This window comes from Sinohyriopsis cumingii, chromosome 11 (assembly GCF_028554795.1).
Source record: "Sinohyriopsis cumingii isolate HCF-2022 chromosome 11, ASM2855479v2, whole genome shotgun sequence".
Lineage (NCBI taxonomy): Eukaryota > Metazoa > Mollusca > Bivalvia > Unionida > Unionidae > Sinohyriopsis > Sinohyriopsis cumingii.
The window spans coordinates 100,013,629-100,034,602 of NC_142971.1; the positions used below are offsets into that span (position 1 = coordinate 100,013,629).

Consider the following 20,974-nt stretch of genomic DNA (forward strand, 5'->3'; position numbering starts at 1 on the left):
CACGCATTTTTCCTTGCTGCAACATGAGCCGCAACCGATGGAATCGTAAAAGAATTTGTTAGCAGTTGTTCATCATGCTCTTCAAATTCCATGGCGGTTTTTTTCATCTTGTTGTGAAACGCTTCAGTGCGATATAATTCGCCGTTTGGTCTTACAAACTGATCAAAGGTATCCGCATCGTTTTCAGCGCTGCGAAGTAACCACACTGATACAGGGTCGTTTTTACATAAGTAGGCAATAGCATCAAATAGTTTCCTCTCCGCGAGAAAACCATCCTTGGAGAATTGTTCTCCCAGGAATTCTTCGGGTATATACTTTACTGTTCTATCCCGTGGAAATATTGTGATCACGGGCGTCCATGCGTGTTCGTTATGATCGATAATTTTGATTGGGGCTCCCTTCGATTTATACTTCGATTCGTATAATACTTCACCGGTTATCGTTGTAACGGTTATTGGAAATCTCAGCGATGTTTCTAATCTCGCTATGTCGCTGATGGTTGCTCCACGCTCTTTTACGGTTAGTTCCCACTGGTTGATTTTGCTACGTCGTAAATCAGTCAATTTGTTTCCTCGACATGCATTTGTAAAATGCTCTATTATTCGTTCTGCTACACAATTTATCCCAGTTGACTGTTTCATCGGTTTCAGTTTTCCGATATCAGGTTTCTTATTTAACGGGTATATTCCATAAACAACTGCTGTTTCAGGATACGCTCGTTCATAGTATGGTCTATCAATTCCGGTTAACAACCCCGGCTTGGAGTCGCGGCTGACAGTGACTGTTTTCTTGTCGCTGAGAACTGGTTCAAATTTATCACGTATGATCCAATCGCCTGATTCCACCCGGACAATGAATTTTACTCTGAAGAAATACCTTTTACCGTCAAGTTGTGATATTATCGTTGCTGCGCGGTTGTCGTTCATGGTAGCATCAACAACACCATCAATTCGAAATGTTGACCAACTATGAGATGCACCATCACGCTTGAATTCATTGATACAATCTCGTATTTTACTCAACAGGGTTCTATCGTTTATTAACGCTTTTGGTGTGTCCTTGAGGACTCTATCGAGATTGAACTTAATATTTTTCCAGGGCTTAATTACTGCTAATCTCTCAAACTCATCCATATAATTAAAACAAGTATTTAAATGAAAGAATATAGTATAATGAATCACTGCAAATGGTTGATGATTGGGTCGACAACCCCGTGCAATAAATCATGTAGAGGTGAATTCTGCGGGTACCATTTACAGAGCGTTCGTAATGGTTCTCTTGGCCCCCTCCCGTGCTTGGTTTGTCACGTCGGTGTAAGAGGAAAATCGCAGTTGTGTATTAATTGTGGCGGAAAGCGATACAGGGAACTAAAACGCTATTATGACAAGCGAATTAAAAACGCCGTCATTGACCCCACCGCCGACTTCGTCATCAAAACCCCCCAAGACTACGTTGAAAGATTCATAATTAAACCAAATAATAAATTAGACAAGTAGTATTATTATACAAATGGACCAAGAATTTCAGCCGCATCCCCTGGTCGTCAATTACGAGGCATCTCGCGACGGCATTGTTAGAAATCGTAGACTAAAAAACCCAGTTGGTACCGTAAGTAATCAGGGGTATTTGATGTTTGGTGCCGGAAAAAAGAAGTATTATGTTCACAGGATTGTATTTGAAGCATTCAACGGATTAATCGAAAATGGGCTTGTGATTGATCATATTAATAATAATAAGACTGATAATTCTCTTACAAACTTGCAAGCTATCTCGCAAAGTCAGAATACCAAAAAAGGCCAAACCGGTAAATACCCAAAGAAAGCAAAACCCGTAAAGTCATTTGATACAACAACTCACGAGGAAAAAATATTTCAGTCGATGAATGAGGCAGGAAAATATTTTGACATTTATATCGCCTCAATACGATTTGTTGCAGAAGGAATACAGAATTCAGCGATCTCAAAAAAGACCGGGCATAGAATTCGATTTTCATATATAACAGAAATCAGCGAGTGATGAAGTCACCGGCGCCTATGGCGCTGACGAGGTCACGTCTAACGAATTATTAAACACCTTCGGAATTGATACACGGGGTTTCATTTTTCTTTTTATTTAAAAACAAGATGTTTTATAAGAATAATGAATATCGAAGACATCAATAATATATTAGCCGAGATTTCAAAATTAAAAAATCAAGGAATTGAATTATCTGATGGTCTCGACAGTGAAAAAATATTATCCGATTATGAAATTATTAACGAACAATCGAAACGGGGGCGTTTTACCCTGGCCCGCGAGTATTTTTTTATAAAACGATTACAACATACGATCAATGAAAACTTGTACCACAATGACGCAAATGCATTCATTGGACTATTCACTGCCGTTGAAATAATACGAAAAAAACTTGGACGTGTTTATGAACGACGCCGGGAGATTTCTAGTAAGATCAAAAACATTAGAAGGATTATAGACGAAAACTCCGGCGAGAAATTAGAAATTGCTTCGCAATTGCAATAATGGTAGGCGAATCACTTACTACTCGGCTAGCCAGAGAGCGGCTAGCGGCGCTTAAAAAGTTCATACCGTTACGAGACAGGGTCCGAGAACAACTTCAAACGCGGCAGCAACTACAAACCGATTTTACTGTTGGAAGCGAACAACTCTTTGCCCCGGTAACTAAAGCGACCAAAGATGTTACGGCGGCAACTGTGCCCGTCCTCGATGCGCTTGAAAAGATAGCGGCTCAGACCGAGCAAACAAAAAGGTCTTTAGAAACACTCCCTGCAAAAATAGCGGCTGCTACAACACGGAGGCCACCACCACTCGCTATAACCGAACCACAAGAACCTTATGTTACAATGACCGACGAGGAAGAACTAGGCGCTACTGCGAAAGAACCAGAAGAAGAAATACCCGAAGAAACACCAGAAGAAGAAATACCGGAAGAAAAAGAGGGGAATATACCCCGTATTGTACTCAAGAAGAGCACAATAGATCAAATTAGAGACTTCAGCAACAGGGAAGAATTAATTAATTTTACTGCCAACAATTTTGCTAAGAGCATACGAGATAAGAAGCATATCAATAGCGGTTACGAGAAAAATATAAAGTCGTTAAAGGACTGGGCAAGAATAGTGTATTTAGCGAGTAAACATAAAGATGCATTACCACATCGTAGTAAATCCGATTACGACGCATTCCACAAGGAAGTTAAGAGTATAACACCAAAAAAAGGAAAAGGATACTCTGTTGGTAAAGAATCCTACGGCGTTACCTGTCCTAATAGTGTTCTCAGTGATATATCACGGCTGGAAGTACTAATCGGAGGAAAACGAGCCGGAAATAACTCTCCGGAAATAATCAATGAGGCCGCTGATATTTGCAAGCGGTTATTTACAGGCGGTATTATGGACATTAATGCATATCGAACGCTCATAGACGAGTTAGTGGATGATTAATTGGAAAACTGGTGTTTTTAATAAGGATGATCATACACTACAACCATGATAAACCAGTACTCGTCTACGTGGTAAACTCGCGATTGCCTGTTTACCGCGTGTACTATGGAGATGGTCTCGGTAGCACCATTGCGGGGTTATTTACAAGAATGGCTCCAAAAGTAGCGCCGTTAGCCAAACAATTAGGAATGAAGGCTATTGATGTTATTCGTGATAAGGGTATTAGTGCCATTGGAGATGTTGCCGGAAGGGCGTTTTCTGCCGCGCGAGACAAACTAATGTCGTTGGTGAAATCCAGGAGAAAAAAACAAAAACCACCGGTAATGCCATCAACGACAGTGATGCCTGCAAATGTCAGTAAAGTAATAAATAACGCCGTGGAAGAAAAACTAGAGTCGTTGGCGGCGACTCAGTCGTTGGCGACGACTCCGTCGTTGGCGACTTCGCCATCCGCCGATGCGGCAACCAACGCGCTCATGAACGCGATAGCGGGGAGTGGTTTAAATTCAAAGAATTTACGACGAAAAAATCGCAATTGAAAACATCAACATGATAAATAATAGAATGTTTGCGCGAACCGCTGATCCCGCGTTTGATATGGACGCCCCAGTGCGCAGGGATGATTCTGTCCGTGATTATCAATTTTATTCTTATTATGCAGCGCAACCCGACCTACGATCGCGAATTGAACTTCAAGTCCAAGATACCAGTAAATACTTTCTGCCGTGTGAAGCGTTTATCGAAATTGAGGGAGAACTCGTGACAAATGCCGCCGATAATGCACCATACGCAGATGACCATCGTGTTCGAGTTGGCTTCGTCAACAACGGTATCATGGCGTTATTTGAGAGCGCCAGATATCTTATTGACGGGCGAGAAATTGAATCAATAGAACGCGAGGTTGATGTTGCAACAACGATAATTGGGTTGGCGAGATACTCGGATGATTATACAAGATCGGCGGGCCCATCTATGATGTTTTCGAAGGACACCACCAATAACGCTGACCATCTTCAGTACGTTAACGTGCTGGCGGAAAGAGATACCGCAGTTGACCCACAGGCTGAAGCAGCCAATCCAGACCGCAGAGCAAGACCAGGCGCTAATTTCAATATTATAAAAAGCACCAACAATGATTACAATCTAGGATTCGCAGCACGAGTAGGAATGTTGCAAGGACCACGCCGACAGTTTTCATGCGCGATTCCACTCCATCACATATTTGGATTCTGCAGAAATGTCAGAAAAGTTGTCTATGGGGCTAAGCATACAATCGCGCTGACGCGAAGGGGCGATGATAACAATGCAATATGGCGTGCTGCTGGCGTCGCTGCCGGTAAAGTCGTTTTAACTAAAATGGCATTGTGGATGCCGGTGCTGACTCCATCAGTTACCACGGAAGCACGATTGTTAGCATTTATGGAACAGGGAGGGAAATCGTTGTTGAGTTGGCTAGCGGTAACAACTGATGCTAAAGAGGATAACGTCGCCGATACGTTTACATGGCACCTGGCGTCAAAACAGGGTGTTTCAGCCCCGCGTCATATATTCATAGCGCTGCAGAATAGGGAACGATTGGGTAGTCAAGAACGCAGCCATATGATATTTGATCAATTAGGAGTCAGGGATGTTTCGCTGAGAATAAACGGACAACAGGAACCATCCGAGGATATACAGCTTAATTACGGCGACAACCATATCGCACGTGTGTATCATCGATTGCTGTCGTATATGGGTCGTGATCAAAACGTCGACACTGGTTTGCAAATATCACAACTTGATTTTAAAAACCTGTATCCGATTTATTATTTTTCGTTGGAACATCTTGATTTAACGAGACAATCCGTCGTTGATATACACTTCCGAGCTCATATAGCCCCGGGTGGTGTTAATTATAGAGCGGTTGCTGTCATTCTCAGCGATAAATCAATGCTGCTAGAAGGTGTTGGTGGACGAATGAGAATCATTGATGCACCAGTAGAAAACATGTAATTGAAAACACAAACGCGTTTACAATAAAATGTCGTATAGTGTCGTCAGTGTAGAGTTGACTAATGGTCAAGTCAAGAAATTACGATCAAAGTCGGCTAAACAATGCGGGACCACAATAACGCTGAAGCCGTCGCAGATGGCAGGTGGTAATCATAAGATATCGTTGACGGCGCGTCAAATAAAACATTTCAATGATGCGATGAAGAATAAAAAGGGAGTTCAAATAGATTTCTCGGCCGCAGCGATCAAGGACATGGAAAAGACCGGTGGGATATTTCCGTTGTTAGCCGCGATTCCGGCATTGATTGCCGCGGCGGCCCCAGCAGTGGCGAAGGCGGCGGCGTTAGGAGCCGTTGGTACCGCGGCGGGAATGGCATTGAAGAAGGCAACCGGGAAAGGCTATAAAAAAAAACGACCCGTAGCCGGAAAGGGTCTAAGACTACCGGGAACCCCGTATTCATGGTACTCGGGAAAGGGTCTAAGACTACCAGGAACCGTTTATTGACTCGGGAGTCAATGACTCCCATGTCTAATTTTGATTTAATAGGCGCCGCAAACGCGCTAGCGATAAAAAACTTCAGAGGTGTTTTTATGAGGGATCAATTACCGGCGGCCCCAAGGAATACTGAAACAGGCATAATTAACCTCGATGGGTCCTCCGGAGCGGGAACTCATTGGGTTGCGTACGCGATTGATCCGCGTGCAATCGTCTATTTTGATTCATACGGGTTAGCCCCGCCGAAAGAGTTCATGCGGTATGTCCGGGCGTGTTCAGCCCGGGCGTGTTCAGCCCGGGTTTTTTATTCCACGCTGCCAACACAGCGATTAAGTGACCCACCGATATGTGGCCGTGAGGTATTGAACGTACTCGCGGCGATTTCATCATCGCGGAAACCACCTCATGTGGTTGTAAACGAATACACTAGTGGGGTTGTAGAAGCTCAACGGATTTTAGAGAATAACATTTACAATAATAATGATTGATATCTGGGGGCGACCGGTTTCGGCGCTGAAACAATCCGCGGAAACGACCGCCGCCGACATAAAAAAACTAATTGAGGATGAAATCGCTGATATGTTGAATCTAACAAGTGTTGACCCGGGCGAAATAGTTGTATTTCAAGACCGCCAGGGTAAATTGAAATCCGGTAATGTGTCACTGAATGACGTTTTAATACGACAGCGTGATGCCGCCGAGAACGCTATCGCGCTGTATACCAGCGACGGACGACTCAGACCAGGTAAACATATAGTGGAGATAGAGAGAATAATAGAATTAATCCGAGACGGTACTATAAGGTTGAATGAATCCGTGATCGAACTTGACGCGCATGTGAAAAAATCTGCCACCGAGGTGAAAAAATCTGTCACCGATATACAACTCACTACCGCTAGTTTTTTTGGAACCCCGACGGTAACCGAACCGAATCTTGCAACAATAAAAAATACTATTTTGGAGTTTACGACGCTGTCGGGCCAATTTACCTCGTTACGAAAAAATGTTAACAGGATCGATGACAACTTTGATAAATTCCTTGGTAAAAAAAATGCCAAACCGGATGAAATCACAATAACTATAAATGATATCACTGCGTATGGACAGGAAATAGAAACAATCAAAACTGATGTTGCAACGAACAAAAGGAGTGTAGACGCGCATGAACGGGAAATAGAAATAATCGGCGCTAATGTTGCAACGATCATAAATAATGTAGACTCGCATGGACGGAAAATAGAAACAATCAAAACTGATGTTACAACGATCATAAATAATATGGACACGCATACACAGGAAATAGGAACAATCAAAACTGATATTGAAGCGAACAAAAAAAATGTAGACGCATATTGGCGGGGAATAGGATTAATTAAAACTGATGTTGCAGCGAACAAAAAAGGCATAGACGTGCATACATATGAAATAGAAACAATCAAACTTGATGTTGCAGCGAACAAAAAAAGTATAACCGAGAATACACGGGAAATAGAAACAATCAAAACTAATGTTGCAGCGAACAAAAAAGATGTGGACACGCATATACAGGAAATAGGAACGATTAAAACTGATGTTGAAGCGATTAAAGACGGACTACCGAGAGTAGCAGAGCAATTCGAAAAAATAAAAATCCCTCATGAGAACATCATCAACACAGTATACACAATTCGGCATGGATCATTCGATTGGACTCCTACACAGAATACAGTAAATATCACCGCAACTGTTAAGGGCATTTATCGATTGACACTGGTTTCAATGATGCAGTTTAATATATTATCGTCGAGTTCATCCGGGTTTAACAATACAATATCAACAATTATAGACAAGAACGCAACTGAACAGTTTACAATTTATGCCGTTGATAGAAATCTAGCCCGGGCAAACATTACATGGTATGTGGAATTTGCAGCGAATCTAAGTAATTAAAAACACTAGCTCTTTTAAAATAAAAATGACCACCAAGGAAGTTGAATCAGAGGTATCACCGACGTCACATCAATATCGATTCGATACCGCAAAAGAATTTTCCGCGAACTTAAAAACGCTTTCCGAACAATACCGTGCAAAAATAAAAAAATACCGCCGAAAAATAACCGCCATCGACGCGGTCGTGTACTCAGTGTCGGGCATAGTAGCTGGCGCCGGTGTTATTTTATCCACGGTAACCACGATAGCCCCGATCGCTGTTCCAATCGCTGTCTCCGCAATGACAACAGTTGCTGGAGTTGCCAACGCAATCACTAGGAAGATATCATCGTGTTTTCAGAAAAAACTCAACGAGTATACAGTAAAACATCAAATAGTATCCGACGCATACTCGAAATTATCCGGGTTGATCTCGTTATCGATTGATAATTTGTTCGTATCCGATGTTGAATTCTCCACGATGGTCCAGTTATATAGCTCCGCGATGTCAAAAATCGAGGATTTTCAACTGGAAGCCGAAACCACCTGGTTGTTAAAATTAGACACTAAAAACAACGAATAATAATAATGTCGCTGAACCCCGAAGGGTCTCAATTACTTCAGCGGATCGCGGAGAACACCACTCCGGTACAAACAAGTATGATATCGATAACATCAACGAAACCCGAATTCAGTGTGAACTTCCCATCACCGGTTCCAGTAAAGGAAATAGCGCTGGCAAAATTGCGAGTATATCACAGTTGGCCTAATATCCGAGCGGACGCATTTAACGGACAACAACCTAATAACTCGCTGGTTTTTGCACGGACAAATAAACCCGATGGGACCCCAAACTGGGAGGAGGTTACAATACCAACTGGGTCATACCAAATAGAGCAAATCAATAAAGAATTTCAACGCAGGATAAAATCGATCACAGGAAAGGAATCAAAAATCGCTATTACGGTTCATGAACCGACGTTATCGTCGACGATTGAAATAAGCACACCGGGGTATATGGTTGATATTTATAACAGTTCAATAAGAACCATACTAGGATGGCCTGAGAATCCACCCGCGGACACCCCCCCATCAACTATCCTCAGACACGATAACGGAGATGGTGGTAGGCATATTGCCCCGTACAAGGTAAATATCGCATCAGTGATAGCGATCAATCTAGTGTGTGATGTTATCGAAGGGAGTTATCAGGTGGATACCAAGCAATCAAATCAAGCTCAACAGGGGTATATCCTTTATTCGTTTTCACCAACAGCCCCTCCGGGATTTTTGATCATTGAGAGTCCGATTAATCCGGTCTATATGCGATGCCATGATCGGTTTTTAACGAGAATTAATTTCAGACTTACCGATCAGTCAAATAACCTAATTGATCTGCAAGAGGAGGAGTTAGTGATCACTCTGTTTGTAAGATCATAGCAGCAGGGGGGGGCGATGACATCGACGCGGTCGTCGATGTGCTTACCGGACGCTGACGACGCTGGGGATCGGCGCGCAGAAGGTGTTAATTAAACCAAATGACGTCACCATCGTGTAGGATGGACCGACGTCGTTTTTTTTTTACCAGGCGCTGACGACACTAGATCGTTGAGTGCAGAAAGTAATAATTAAGCAAAATAACGATTGGACAAAATGTCCGATTCGCCCCCTCTGCTGCTACTCCCGCATCCGAGGCGTACGCTGTTATTACTAGGCCACCGGAGCTTTTAGGGATATTTGTTCATTGTCACGTAGTGAGTAGTAGCTAATGAGTTTTCACTCCTTATTGTCTGTATTTAAGTACGTGGAGTTGGACTATTTGGTCAGTCATATTTTGTATGTTCTTCTTGTAACATTATTCTTCAGGTATATTTATTGTTGTGTTTAGATATTATTTGGAAGCAAACATTTGTTTGAATTATTCATTGGAGCCACAAAATGCTATGTGGGTTAAAATATTATTTTTGGCCTATTGTGAATTATTTCTAAAGAATTCTTGAAAATGCCATTGTGATATATCAGAACTGTTGGTAGACCAATGCATTTGAGGATGTAGATTTTATTCGGAACATTCTATTCCTTTGGACTTGAAGATAACATTTTGGGATGATTTTGGATGCAATTCATAATGCTGTAAGTCCCTCTTATATTTTCATTTTACAATTTTGTTAACTGAATTATTTGTTCAGTATTAGAAACCGTTTTGGTTTTGCTTATGTTTGTTTTTTAGTGTATGACCATAGATTCGTAATACTATTGGGTAATTATGACTCATTCATTTCTCAGTTAACGAACTAATATGCAGCATTACTGGAAATGCAAATATGATGGCAGCAGTGGGGGACGCATTTACTGAATTTTGTTTTCATAACAAAAAACTCTTAATTCCAAAGACTTGTGCAATTAAATGATATTAACGTGAAATGTAAAGAAAAGCATTTTCGTTTGAACCGAGCTCTGGGCATCTATCTGCACCATAAGTGCTAAACGTCATGTGATACAAACATGGCCGCGCCCTTTAAATATGTAATGGAAAGGGCTACGCAGCAAAATCCGAGACTGACAAACTGACAGAATTTGGATGAATAGTGCCCCAATCTCAGTCGCTAGAGCATCCGACATTTAATCTAAGGGTCATGGGTGAAAGTCCGAGGGTAGGTGGTTATGATTTAGCTTCCACTGATTTTCAATTGTTGTCAAAATGAATATAGATATACCTGCAAGTATTTCTCTCCTTTCCTAAAATGTCCCTAAATGAGAGCGTATCCACATGTCCATGCGAACGGGATAGAGTACCCAATTTAATCAACTCTAAGATATGTTGATCATTCTGTCAGCATTTCTTCTTGATTCCAGTAAATCTAACGCATCCACTATATCATATGCAAATTGAATGCATTCATATTATGATACGAATATTATTAAAAATACGGACAGAAGCACAAAAGTCAACGCCAGTCTAAAAGCTCCACCTAACAGACAATATGTTTAAAGTAATGAGACACTACCACTGCAAGCTACTATCAGTTGTTTCGTGTTCTAAAGAGTTTACTCAAACGTTGTAACGGAGACAAAACGAAGAATGCACCGTGAAGACGTATAAAGACTTCTCGGTTCAATCAACAATAACTGCATGAGATATGCATACAGGATGTGTTCACGGTTTTAATGGAGGTACGATCACCGCCTCTCGGACACCTGAATTCGGTGGTCACAACGTCGCGGTATAGAATGCGATGATTGTATTGGTGAAAATACTAAGTCTTAAAATTAAAATACTAAGTCTTAAAATTGCCGTCCAGTTTCGGATGCTCAATCTAAATGAATGAAAATATGGATCTTTTTAAAATGATTTATCAATTGCGAGTTTTGATAATAGTTCTCGATTTAAGTAAGCTAAAGAATGCAATGCATCGTTTGAGAATTAAATGCATTAATCTTACGATTCAAACAATAACATAATATATAATTCGCAATGTAGCACAAATCTCAAAAGAATTTTAAAATCTGCGACTAAAAGTTAATATGTCTTAAATTGAAGAGAAGAAAAGAGACTAGCACTGCAAGGTACTGTCAGTTCTTTCCTGTTCTGATGAGTTAGATGAAACTTTGCAACGTGGAGAAAATAAAAACTGCACCGTACATATGTGAAAGAAACCTATCTTAGATCAAGTCATGAAGGTTACAATAATGAGTTCACAGTTTTGTGGGAAGTATGATTACGGGTTATCGGACATTCGAAAGCAGTGGCCAAAAGGATCGCGCAATCCGGTGAGGTGATATCAATGGTTAAAACAAAAAAAGAAGAACAAAAAAAAAAAGAAAAATGACCAAAAAAAAAAAAAAAAGCAAAGAAAGAAATATGTTAGTCCTAAAAATGAATTTTTGCTGACTTACAATTTTAGTTGCAAAATCAAAATGAAGACATAATTGGGATGAATTATTTATCATTATTTTGGAAATTGCCACAATTGATAATAATAATAATAATAATAATAATAATAATAATAATAATAATAATAATAATAATAATTATGTGGACTTAGTACAGCGCCTGAGACGTTAAAGCGCTAAGAGCTCGAAAATATTAGATAACAAACAAAAATATACACCAGTACAAGGATAGGATAGAAAAATCCCAACACTATTGAATTACAAAACAAAAGGCTTCAATAGAAGTATATAGAATATGTAAATGAACTTACATATTTCATTCACTTTTTATCTGGATGGGTACATACAGGGTCACTACCATAATCAGTACCTTTATGAGGGCTGTGTCGAAACCAGAAAGACATTGACAAGCTAATGAATTTGAAGAAGAGGATATCAAAATTCAACATAAAAATGATTATATGAGAAAAGAAAACGTTTCTGTGGGACATTTACCATCACACCTATTTGTAGCCAAATAGACGCGTGTACAAAGTGTAGTATAAATTTGTAATGGTATTAAAAATTATACGCCCACCGTGGGACTCGAACTCACGACCCTCAGATTAAAAGTCTGATGCTCTACCGACTGAGCTAGGCGGGCTACTTGTTAATGCATGGTCGAATGTTGGCTCGGGTAGTTATGCGCAACATGGTTAATCGTTATCTCATCAATTTCACATAGCTAGCGTCTAAGATTGATTGGATCTTAGATGTTAGCCCCTTATGGAAACAATAATCCAGTTTATATGGCAATCAACCATTCACGGAGGAATTTAAATTTTGCTGCATAAGGAAATGCACAAATGTGTCATTAGCCGAGCAAGTTGCTAAAGTTAAGACTAGTCATTGTTTCTTTGTGTTAACAGTTATGATTTTACAGTCCGGACAACACAAACACTATCCTTCTGCTCTTCTCTTAAATCTTCGCATTCTTTCCTTAATTTCTCTCAGTTAATTACACATGTGAAAATCACCTATCTTGAAATTTTTTGTTTCCAGAGAAAGCAATGCTTACACACTACATAATCAATTAAATAGTACCTGTAAGTTGATAAACTTGCTTCCAATTAATTGTTCTCTATACATATTTGTGATTTTCTTCTATGGATCGGTACAGGAGAAAATACATAAATACGGAAGGTGTTGTGTTAGATGTGGTGGTTTTATTTCTACGACATGGGAGATTTGTGTGTGTGTGTGTGTGTGTGTGTGTGTGTGTTTGTGTGTGCATGTGATTTGTATTTTTAAGGTAGCTTTTAAGAATTTTTCAGTCATATCACTACGATGTCTGCAGTGTGGCAGTTTATAGTGATGGCTAGCACTGGGGCATCATGCCGCAGACATGTGGCATGATGTCCCACCCAGTCACTTTATCCTGAGATCCCTCCGACCAGTCCTAACACTAACCTCTTAATGCTGAGCCCCAAGCGAGGCAGCTGTTAGTACCATATTTGTAAGTCTTTGGTATGACTCGGCCGGGGATCGATCCCACGAACTCCCGCATCCGAGGCGTACGCTGTTATTACTAGGCCACCGGAGCTTTTAGGGATATTTGTTCATTGTCACGTAGTGAGTAGTAGCTAATGAGTTTTCACTCCTTATTGTCTGTATTTAAGTACGTGGAGTTGGACTATTTGGTCAGTCATATTTTGTATGTTCTTCTTGTAACATTATTCTTCAGGTATATTTATTGTTGTGTTTAGATATTATTTGGAAGCAAACATTTGTTTGAATTATTCATTGGAGCCACAAAATGCTATGTGGGTTAAAATATTATTTTTGGCCTATTGTGAATTATTTCTAAAGAATTCTTGAAAATGCCATTGTGATATATCAGAACTGTTGGTAGACCAATGCATTTGAGGATGTAGATTTTATTCGGAACATTCTATTCCTTTGGACTTGAAGATAACATTTTGGGATGATTTTGGATGCAATTCATAATGCTGTAAGTCCCTCTTATATTTTCATTTTACAATTTTGTTAACTGAATTATTTGTTCAGTATTAGAAACCGTTTTGGTTTTGCTTATGTTTGTTTTTTAGTGTATGACCATAGATTCGTAATACTATTGGGTAATTATGACTCATTCATTTCTCAGTTAACGAACTAATATGCAGCATTACTGGAAATGCAAATATGATGGCAGCAGTGGGGGACGCATTTACTGAATTTTGTTTTCATAACAAAAAACTCTTAATTCCAAAGACTTGTGCAATTAAATGATATTAACGTGAAATGTAAAGAAAAGCATTTTCGTTTGAACCGAGCTCTGGGCATCTATCTGCACCATAAGTGCTAAACGTCATGTGATACAAACATGGCCGCGCCCTTTAAATATGTAATGGAAAGGGCTACGCAGCAAAATCCGAGACTGACAAACTGACAGAATTTGGATGAGTAGTGCCCCAATCTCAGTCGCTAGAGCATCCGACATTTAATCTAAGGGTCATGGGTGAAAGTCCGAGGGTAGGTGGTTATGATTTAGCTTCCACTGATTTTCAATTGTTGTCAAAATGAATATAGATATACCTGCAAGTATTTCTCTCCTTTCCTAAAATGTCCCTAAATGAGAGCGTATCCACATGTCCATGCGAACGGGATAGAGTACCCAATTTAATCAACTCTAAGATATGTTGATCATTCTGTCAGCATTTCTTCTTGATTCCAGTAAATCTAACGCATCCACTATATCATATGCAAATTGAATGCATTCATATTATGATACGAATATTATTAAAAATACGGACAGAAGCACAAAAGTCAACGCCAGTCTAAAAGCTCCACCTAACAGACAATATGTTTAAAGTAATGAGACACTACCACTGCAAGCTACTATCAGTTGTTTCGTGTTCTAAAGAGTTTACTCAAACGTTGTAACGGAGACAAAACGAAGAATGCACCGTGAAGACGTATAAAGACTTCTCGGTTCAATCAACAATAACTGCATGAGATATGCATGCAGGATGTGTTCACGGTTTTAATGGAGGTACGATCACCGCCTCTCGGACACCTGAATTCGGTGGTCACAACATCGCGGTATAGAATGCGATGATTGTATTGGTGAAAATACTAAGTCTTAAAATTAAAATACTAAGTCTTAAAATTGCCGTCCAGTTTCGGATGCTCAATCTAAATGAATGAAAATATGGATCTTTTTAAAATGATTTATCAATTGCGAGTTTTGATAATAGTTCTCGATTTAAGTAAGCTAAAGAATGCAATGCATCGTTTGAGAATTAAATGCATTAATCTTACGATTCAAACAATAACATAATATATAATTCGCAATGTAGCACAAATCTCAAAAGAATTTTAAAATCTGCGACTAAAAGTTAATATGTCTTAAATTGAAGAGAAGAAAAGAGACTAGCACTGCAAGGTACTGTCAGTTCTTTCCTGTTCTGATGAGTTAGATGAAACTTTGCAACGTGGAGAAAATAAAAACTGCACCGTACATATGTGAAAGAAACCTATCTTAGATCAAGTCATGAAGGTTACAATAATGAGTTCACAGTTTTGTGGGAAGTATGATTACGGGCTATCGGACATTCGAAAGCAGTGGCCAAAAGGATCGCGCAATCCGGTGAGGTGATATCAATGGTTAAAACAAAAAAAGAAGAACAAAAAAAAAAAAGGAAAAATGACCAAAAAAAAAAAAAAAAAGCAAAGAAAGAAATATGTTAGTCCTAAAAATGAATTTTTGCTGACTTACAATTTTAGTTGCAAAATCAAAAGGAGGACATAATTGGGATGAATTATTTATCATTATTTTGGAAATTGCCACAATTTATAATAATAATAATAATAATAATAATAATGATAATAATAATAATAATAATTATGTGGACTTAGTACAGCGCCTGAGACGTTAAAGCGCTAAGAGCTCGAAAATATTAGATAACAAACAAAAATATACACCAGTACAAGGATAGGATAGAAAAATCCCAACACTATTGAATTACAAAACAAAAGGCTTCAATAGAAGTATATAGAATATGTAAATGAACTTACATATTTCATTCACTTTTTATCTGGATGGGTACATACAGGGTCACTACCATAATCAGTACCTTTATGAGGGCTGTGTCGAAACCAGAAAGACATTGACAAGCTAATGAATTTGAAGAAGAGGATATCAAAATTCAACATAAAAATGATTATATGAGAAAAGAAAACGTTTCTGTGGGACATTTACCATCACACCTATTTGTAGCCAAATAGACGCGTGTACAAAGTGTAGTATAAATTTGTAATGGTATTAAAAATTATACGCCCACCGTGGGACTCGAACTCACGACCCTCAGATTAAAAGTCTGATGCTCTACCGACTGAGCTAGGCGGGCTACTTGTTAATGCATGGTCGAATGTTGGCTCGGGTAGTTATGCGCAACATGGTTAATCGTTATCTCATCAATTTCACATAGCTAGCGTCTAAGATTGATTGGATCTTAGATGTTAGCCCCTTATGGAAACAATAATCCAGTTTATATGGCAATCAACCATTCACGGAGGAATTTAAATTTTGCTGCATAAGGAAATGCACAAATGTGTCATTAGCCGAGCAAGTTGCTAAAGTTAAGACTAGTCATTGTTTCTTTGTGTTAACAGTTATGATTTTACAGTCCGGACAACACAAACACTATCCTTCTGCTCTTCTCTTAAATCTTCGCATTCTTTCCTCAATTTCTCTCAGTTAATTACACATGTGAAAATCACCTATCTTGAAATTTTTTGTTTCCAGAGAAAGCAATGCTTACACACTACATAATCAATTAAATAGTACCTGTAAGTTGATAAACTTGCTTCCAATTAATTGTTCTCTATACATATTTGTGATTTTCTTCTATGGATCGGTACAGGAGAAAATACATAAATACGGAAGGTGTTGTGTTAGATGTGGTGGTTTTATTTCTACGACATGGGAGATTTGTGTGTGTGTGTGTGTGTGTGTGTGTGTGTGTGTGTTTGTGTGTGCATGTGATTTGTATTTTTAAGGTAGCTTTTCTGAATTTTTCAGTCATATAGCTACAATGTCTGCAGTGTGGCAGTTTATAGTGATGGCTAGCACTGGGGCATCATGCCGCAGACATGTGGCATGATGTCCCACCCAGTCACTTTATCCTGAGATCCGGCCGACCAGTCCTAACACTAACCTCTTAATGCTGAGCCCCAAGCAAGGCAGCTCTTAGTACCATATTTGTAAGTCTTTGGTATGACTCGGCCGGGGATCGATCCCACGAACTCCCGCATCCGAGGCGTACGCTGTAATTACTAGGCCACCGGAGGTTTTAGGGATATTTGTTCATTGTCACGTAGTGAGTAGTAGCTAATGAGTTTTCACTCCTTATTGTCTGTATTTAAGTACGTGGAGTTGGACTATTTGGTCAGTGATATTTTGTATGTTCTTCTTGTAACATTATTCTTCAGGTATATTTATTGTTGTGTTTAGATATTATTTGGAAGCAAACATTTGTTTGAATTATTCATTGGAGCCACAAAATGCTACGTGGGTTAAAATATTATTTTTGGCCTATTGTGAATTATTTTTTAAAGAATTCTTGAAAATGCCATTGTGATATATCAGAACTGTTGGTAGACCAATGCATTTGAGGATGAAGATTTTATTCGGAACATTCTATTCCTTTGGACTTGAAGATAACATTTTGGGATGATTTTGGATGCAATTCATAATGCTGTAAGTCCCTCTTATATTTTCATTTTACAATTTTGTTAACTGAATTATTTGTTCAGTATTAGAAACCGTTTTGGTTTTGCTTATGTTTGTTTTTTAGTGTATGACCATAGATTCGTAATACTATTGGGTTATTATGACTCATTCATTTCTCAGTTAACGAACTAATATGCAGCATTACTGGAAATGCAAATATGATGGCAGCAGTGGGGGACGCATTTACTGAATTTTGTTTTCATAACAAAAAACTCTTAATTCCAAAGACTTGTGCAATTAAATGATATTAACGTGAAATGTAAAGAAAAGCATTTTCGTTTGAACCGAGCTCTGGGCATCTATCTGCACCATAAGTGCTAAACGTCATGTGATACAAACATGGCCGCGCCCTTTAAATATGTAATGGAAAGGGCTACGCAGCAAAATTTGAGACTGACAAACTGACAGAATTTGGATGAGTAGTGCCCCAATCTCAGTCGCTAGAGCATCCGACATTTAATCTAAGGGTCATGGGTGAAAGTCCGAGGGTAGGTGGTTATGATTTAGCTTCCACTGATTTTCAATTGTTGTCAAAATGAATATAGATATACCTGCAAGTATTTCTCTCCTTTCCTAAAATGTCCCTAAATGAGAGCGTATCCACATGTCCATGCGAACGGGATAGAGTACCCAATTTAATCAACTCTAAGATATGTTGATCATTCTGTCAGCATTTCTTCTTGATTCCAGTAAATCTAACGCATCCACTATATCATATGCAAATTGAATGCATTCATATTATGATACGAATATTATTAAAAATACGGACAGAAGCACAAAAGTCAATGCCAGTCTAAAAGCTCCACCTAACAGACAATATGTTTAAAGTAATGAGACACTACCACTGCAAGCTACTATCAGTTGTTTCGTGTTCTAAAGAGTTTACTCAAACGTTGTAACGGAGACAAAACGAAGAATGCACCGTGAAGACGTATAAAGACTTCTCGGTTCAATCAACAATAACTGCATGAGATATGCATGCAGGATGTGTTCACGGTTTTAATGGAGGTACGATCACCGCCTCTCGGACACCTGAATTCGGTGGTCACAACATCGCGGTATAGAATGCGATGATTGTATTGGTGAAAATACTAAGTCTTAAAATTAAAATACTAAGTCTTAAAATTGCCGTCCAGCTTCGGATGCTCAATCTAAATGAATGAAAATATGGATCTTTTTAAAATGATTTATCAATTGCGAGTCTTGATAATAGTTCTCGATTTAAGTAAGCTAAAGAATGCAATGCATCGTTTGAGAATTAAATGCATTAATCTTACGATTCAAACAATAACATAATATATAATTCGCAATGTAACACAAATCTCAAAGGAATTTTAAAATCTGCGACTAAAAGTTAATATGTCTTAAATTGAAGAGAAGAAAAGAGACTAGCACTGCAAGGTACTGTCAGTTCTTTCCTGTTCTGATGAGTTAGATGAAACTTTGCAACGTGGAGAAAATAAAAACTGCACCGTACATATGTGAAAGAAACCTATCTTAGATCAAGTCATGAAGGTTACAATAATGGGTTCACAGTTTTGTGGGAAGTATGATTACGGGCTATCGGACATTCGAAAGCAGTGGCCAAAAGGATCGCGCAATCCGGTGAGGTGATATCAATGGTTAAAAGAAAAAAAAAAAAGAACATAAAAAAAAAAATGACCAAAAAAAAACAAAAGCAAAGAAAGAAATATGTTAGTCCTAAAAATGAATTTTTGCTGACTTACAATTCTGGTTGGAAAATCAAAATGAAGAAATAATTGGGATGAATTATTTATCATTATTTTGGAAATTGCCACAATTGATAATAATAATAATAATAATAATAATAATAATAATAATAATAATAATAATAATTATGTGGATTTAGTACAGCGCCTGAGACGTTAAAGCGCTTAGAGCTCGAAAATATTAGATAACAAACAAAAATATACACCAGTACAAGGATAGGATAGAAAAATCCCAACACTATTGAATTACAAAACAAAAGGCTTCAATAGAAGTATATAGAATATGTAAATGAACTTACATATTTCATTCACTTTTTATCTGGATGGGTACATACAGGGTCACTACCATAATCAGTACCTTTATGAGGGCTGTGTCGAAACCAGAAAGACATTGACAAGCTAATGAATTTGAAGAAGAGGATATCAAAATTCAACATAAAAATGATTATATGAGAAAAGAAAACGTTTCTGTGGGACATTTACCATCACACCTATTTGTAGCCAAATAGACGCGTGTACAAAGTGTAGTATAAATTTGTAATGGTATTAAAAATTGTACGCCCACCGTGGGACTCGAACTCACGACCCTCAGATTAAAAGTCTGATGCTCTACCGACTGAGCTAGGCGGGCTACTTGTTAATGCATGGTCGAATGTTGGCTCGGGTAGTTATGCGCAACATGGTTAATCGTTATCTCATCAATTTCACATAGCTAGCGTCCAGGATTGATTGGATCTTAGATGTTAGCCCCTTATGGAAACAATAATCCAGTTTATATGGCAATCAACCATTCACGGAGGAATTTAAATTTTGCTGCATAAGGAAATGCACAAATGTGTCATTAGCCGAGCAAGTTGCTAAAGTTAAGACTAGTCATTGTTTCTTTGTGTTAACAGTTATGATTTTACAGTCCGGACAACACAAACACTATCCTTCTGCTCTTCTCTAAAATCTTCGCATTCTTTCCTTAATTTCTCTCAGTTAATTACACATGTGAAAATCACCTATCTTGACATTTTTTTGTTTCCAGAGAAAGCAATGATTACACACTACATAATCAATTAAATAGTACCTGTAAGTTGATAAACTTGCTTCCAATTAATTGTTCTCTATACATATTTGTGATTTTCTTCTATGGATCGGTACAGGAGAAAATACATAAATACGGAAGGTGTTGTGTTAGATGTGGTGGTTTTATTTCTACGACATGGGAGATTTGTGTGTGTGTGTGTGTGTGTGTGTGTGTTTGTGTGTGCATGTGATTTGTATTTTTAAGGTAGCTTTTAAGAATTTTTCAGTCATATCGCTACAATGTCTGCAGTGTGGCAGTTTATAGTGATGGCTAGCACTGGGGCATCATGCCGCAGACATGTGGCATGATGTCCCACCCAGTCACTTTATCCTGAGATCCGGCCGACCAGTCCTAACACTAACGTCTTAATGCTGAGCCCCAAGCAAGGCAGCTCTTAGTACCATATTTGTAAGTCTTTGGTATGACTCGGCCGGGGATCGATCCCACGAACTCCCGCATCCGAGGCGTACGCTGTAATTACTAGGCCACCGTAGCTTTTAGGGATATTTGTTCATTGTCACGTAGTGAGTAGTAGCTAATGAGTTTTCACTCCTTATTGTCTGTATTTAAGTACGTGGAGTTGGACTATTTGGTCAGTCATATTTTGTATGTTCTTCTTGTAACATTATTCTTCAGGTATATTTATTG

The 20,974-nt window shown here is 38.8% G+C and overlaps 3 non-coding genes across 3 annotated transcripts; all 3 read right to left on the minus strand.

Moving 5' to 3' along the window:
* Positions 1 to 12,321: 12,321 nt before the first annotated feature.
* Trnak-uuu (transfer RNA lysine (anticodon UUU)) lies at positions 12,322 to 12,394 on the minus strand. Its single transcript has one exon. It is a non-coding gene; the product is annotated as a tRNA-Lys (tRNA).
* A 3,672-nt stretch (positions 12,395 to 16,066) lies between these two features.
* Positions 16,067 to 16,139, minus strand: Trnak-uuu (transfer RNA lysine (anticodon UUU)). Its single transcript has one exon. It is a non-coding gene; the product is annotated as a tRNA-Lys (tRNA).
* A 3,673-nt stretch (positions 16,140 to 19,812) lies between these two features.
* Positions 19,813 to 19,885, minus strand: Trnak-uuu (transfer RNA lysine (anticodon UUU)). Its single transcript has one exon. It is a non-coding gene; the product is annotated as a tRNA-Lys (tRNA).
* Between the last annotated feature and the right edge of the window lie 1,089 nt (positions 19,886 to 20,974).